Raw genomic sequence first — 5,000 nt, forward strand, 5'->3', positions numbered from 1 at the left:
GGGGACTCCAAACCAACCCCAGGGAAAGGGGGGGTCCTTTTGCCGTCCTGCTCACACCTGGTCAAAGTTTCCTTCACTTGAGGGCCAAACAGAGCTGACCCATCAAAGGGAGAATTTGTGAAGGACGCCTTTAAAGGGATCTGCAAAGTCACATAGCCGCATCCAGGCTTGGCGTCTGAGAGCCACACCTGTACCTGCGGCCCTACTCGCTCCATCAGCAGCATATGATATTAGCCGCATGGAGGAGTTTGCAATGGAATTAAGGGTTCCTAGCTGCGAAGCAATTTTTTCCTGAGCCCCTGCAGCTGTAGGATCCTGTACAACATCACCTAGCTCCTTAAGGATATCCCTTTGGAGTCTGGTGAAGTGACATAGGTAATTCAGCGAACGCATAGCAAAGGTCGCTGAGGAAAACATCCCGCTTACCGTACCTATCCATGGTCCTAGAGTCCTTATTAGGAGGATGGACGGGTACGGAAGGATCTGCAAGTTCCTTCTTGGTGGCAGCAGCCACCACCATGGCATCAGCAGGAACACCCTTAGTGAGGAATTGCTTATCACACAGGGCAGTAATAAATTTTGATGGCCTCCTAGGGACTGGCTCTACAGAGTCAGGAGCAGCCCACGCCTTTCGGGCAATAACCTGCATAAGGGGGTCGAAAGGCGGAGACACCCAGGAGGTGGAGGGCCGAGATCCAAACGCCTCTAGGTATACTGACTCATCCTCAGAGGGATTATTGGTGGGCCAGTTTCCCCTCTGTCTAAGGAGTTCTAGGATGTCTGAGAAGGAGACATCCTCAGAGGGGGATCTTGGGGATCCCTCTGACTCATCTAAGTCAGTATCTGAAGTGATAGACTCGGGGGAGTCTACATGTTTCCTCTTACAGGGCCTCTTCCTAGGAGGATCTCCCGAAACATCAGGAGAATCCTCGGAAGAGGGGGATATTCCCAATGGGGAAACCTGAGGCGGAGGATCTCTGGGTCCTGTAGCAAGAGAAGTGGCAGAGATGTCAACAGGCACTACAGAGGGAGGAGCTAAGGGAACAGACTGCTGGCTGATACCCGTGGCCAGCACACTCTTCATCACCTCGAATGCTCCCCTCCCAGGAAGGTCCGAGAGAACCCGTTCAAGAGCTAGGAACTCCAGGGACCACCGAAAGGGAAGTCTCCGAGGCAGATGTCGGAGCAGAGCTCACTAAGGCCGAGGCTCCAAGGGGAAGAGCGGGTTCGGACAAGGGTCCGATGCCACTCACCCCCTCGGAGGAGACCATGGAGGCCCGGCCACCGAATCCCTCTAAGGAAGGGCTCCAAGAGGAGATAAGAGTAGAGGCTGAAGGAACAGAAGGGGGTATCTGTCCTCAGCCGTAGCAGTAACCATTCCCGAAGACTCCAACTCCAAGCTCTGGGGTAGAGTTGAAGGAGGAACTGCAATGGGGTGTGGACCAATAGCCGTCTGTTGAGACGGGCTATGTAACATTTGGGCCAGTGCCTGTGACTTAAGTAATCTACTGACCACTCTCTCTAAATCATGGTCAGAAAGCCTGGATGACCTTGAAGATCGGCTCCGATGGCTCCGTTCCGAGAGGAGAGGTGAAGCCGGAGCCAAAAGTATCGGCTCCAAGGAAGGAGACCTAGACCTCTTCCTCGAAGGAGCCATCGGAACCGATGAAACTAATGAACCTGTCGGAGCCGACAACTTATCAGAGCCGACAGGTAGCTTCGATGCATCGGCTCCAGCCGGAGCCGATACAGCCACAAAAGTAACGGTGTCGGAGCCGATCGGAGCCGACACCGATGCCTGAGCCACATGGTGGTCGGAACCGATCGGAGCCGACACAAGTGGTCGAACCAGAATCGGCACCGATAGCCATCGGTGCCGAAGGCTTTAAGCCAGAATCGGCTCCAGCCGAGCGATCTCGACTCAGAACGAGTCGGAGCCGAGGCCGCAGGCTTGGACACAGAAGCCTGGGCCTTGGAAGACTTAGAAATCTTGGATGGAGCCGACTTAGCCGGAGAGCCCTCCGGCTTAAGAAGGCCCCTCAAAATCAACTTATTTCTTCTTTCCTGCAGGACTCTCTGGCTGAAAGAATGACATATAGCACAGGAGTCCTGCAGGTGAAGAGGCCCCAGGCAATACAGGCAAGAAGTGTGACCGTCTGTCAGAGACATTTTCTGACAGCACGAGTCACACTTCTTAAAGCCTGAGACCCTTTCTTTAGACATGGTGTAAACACAGACACACACACCAGTCAAAGAAATTAAATTAAATATACCAAAAGGTATAACTAGAAAACACACACACACACCCTAACGGGGGGGGGGGGTGGGATGGGTGAAAGTCTGACTAAAAAAATAAGAAGATACAGAGAATTTTCTGTCAGAAAAGGTTTAAAACTAATATAAAACTAATAATTAAGGGTTTTTTTGTTAAAAGGGGGTAAAATAGCAAAGTAGCAAATCACTTACCAGGAGCTGGTAAAAGGAGGACCTCATCAGCGAAGCGGCAAACGAGATCTGTGTACTTACCGCCTTGCATCATGGGATATGGGGCTGCCTCGAGCTGGTAAAAGTGACTCTCGAGCTTAGCAAGTGCCGAGTCGGAGCCGAGGATCGGCTCCGAACCCATCAAGCAAGAATGAAGGCGAGATTGACAACTTAACATCCAACTCTCTGTCTCCCTACCAGTCACCCTAGGAGTACCCCAAGGCTCCATCCTTAGGCCACTTCTTTTTACCCTCTTCACCAATCAGCTCCCAAATAGTATTCCTAAAGCTTCAACAGTGCAATATGCAGATGATACCATCATAATATGCACAGCCAAATCAATTGACATCCTTTACTCCCTAACACAAGAATGCTTTTCCCTAGCAGAAACTTGGATCACAAATCAAAGGTTCATTCTGAACCCAAGTAAAACAAAACTACTACTCTTTAGCTCCCACAGAGCTACACCTCCCACTGATTCTTTCATAGTCTCCTCCTTTAACTCATTCCCTCCAGTAGAGCTCTTTTAAGTGCATACCTTTAACTCCCAGTGGGTGTGGCTTCAGTCTTTAAAAAAATTAAGTTATCACCTCACAGTTCTACCAAATACTAATTGACAGAGCTCATATATGAATACAGTTGTACTTGCCATCATGTATGCTTCAAGATAAAATATTCTGATACCTTGTGTATAGCATGGCTTTTGAATTATTAATGCAAGTATGAACAAGTAATATTTGACGCCTAGAGGAGCAGTAGGAGGTAACTGCAGAAACGCCTGGAGACGTCACTCGGCTGTAGACCAAATCACCCCCACAAATCATATCAAACTCTTAGGGGTTGAAATAGATAATCACCTTAGATTTGACCTAAATATTTCTATAACCATAAAAAAAGTACATAAAAAACTTGGTCTACTGTATCGCAATAAAAAATTCCTCACTGACCACTCCAAAGCTACAATAGCAAGAACTCATCTATTATCCACACTACTTTATGCCTCCCCCATGCTTACAAATCTCTGCAAAACCGGCCTAAACAAACTAGATAGTTGCTATAATAAGACAGCCAAATTCGCCACAACCTCTCCCATCAGAACACATCACTGTGAATGCCTAATAAAACTCAGTTGGCTAGAACTACCACTACTACTTCAACTCAATCAACTATCACTAGCCCACAAAATAATATATAACTCTGAAAACACCCCAGCCCTACAAAATCTTTTGCAACCCTATATAACCGCCAGTCCCTTAAGGTCTAGCACACAAAACCCCCTCAAAGTAACAAAATATAACAATGAAGCTGGCAAGTCTGTCTACAGCCACTATATAGCAAAAACCTGGAACTCCCTTCCTACCTACATAACTGACAACAAATCCCCATCTCAGTTCAAGAAACTTGTTAAAACTCACTTTTTAAATAATCGCTTGTACTCTTGTATCCCCCCGGGCTAATGTCTCATTATAATACCTCACCAAACCTAAGTAATCCTACTAAGCTAACCACTCATATTACTGCATCCACTTAGGACTGTTATGCTCATCCCATCTCTCAAGGAGTTACAGAAAACTATCCCAGCACTGTTCTGCTGTGCATAAGCAACTAAAACCAGGAGAAGACATATTTTAAATCAATTTGTCATCCTTCTCAACTAAAACCAGGAGAAAACATTTAGTAAATCAGTTTGTTAGAGAATGAATGTATTCTATCTGCTAGTTAATGTGTATGTCAAAGTCTCTTCTATGAAAATTGTATGTCAAAAGTCTGTCCTTCTCAACTAAAACCAGGAGAAGTCATATAGTAAATCACCTTGTTAGAGAATGAATGTATCCTATCTGCTAGTTAATATGTATGTTAAAGTCTCTTCTATGAAAATTGTATGTCAATAATATGTCCTTAAAACTATGTTTTGTAAAAATGTTCTCTTGGAGCTTTTTTCCCCGGGCCTCCACTGAAAATGGACTTGTAATCCAGTTGGACTCTCCTGGTCAACAAATGTAAAATAAAATAAAAAATAAATAAATACATATAATCATAACTACAAGTTATCTAAGCAACTAGTTTACTAACTACCTAAGTATCCTAGTACTATATAAGAACACACACACTCACACACACATACACACATGAAAATATTTTAAAATCACACTAATCTAACCTGACACTACTCTAACCTAATAACTAGTATGACAATTTCCTAAAAGGGAGGAAAAATACCTTCACTTATCTTGACAAATAATGGAGCTCTCAACCCACGTCTGGTTTAATCAGACAGCAAACAAGATCTCAGGTAATTCAGGATGAAGAGGGGAACTGTGGGTAGGTGAAGAGTCTAAGATCTCAAATTCAAAGTTTCAGTGTAAGGCCCTGAGGTTGGATCCATCCAGATCTGACAACCTATGTCTTCAAGGACTAGTCTTGAAATAAATACAAGATCAGTGCCAAAATGGTAATTCCATGACACGATATTAAACAAACCAAAACTTTCAAAAATAAAGCAACAAGACACCAAT

The sequence above is a fragment of the Protopterus annectens genome, chromosome 6.part1, assembly GCF_019279795.1.
Source record: "Protopterus annectens isolate FY-2018-M chromosome 6.part1, PAN1.0, whole genome shotgun sequence".
Classification (NCBI taxonomy): Eukaryota; Metazoa; Chordata; order Ceratodontiformes; family Protopteridae; genus Protopterus; species Protopterus annectens.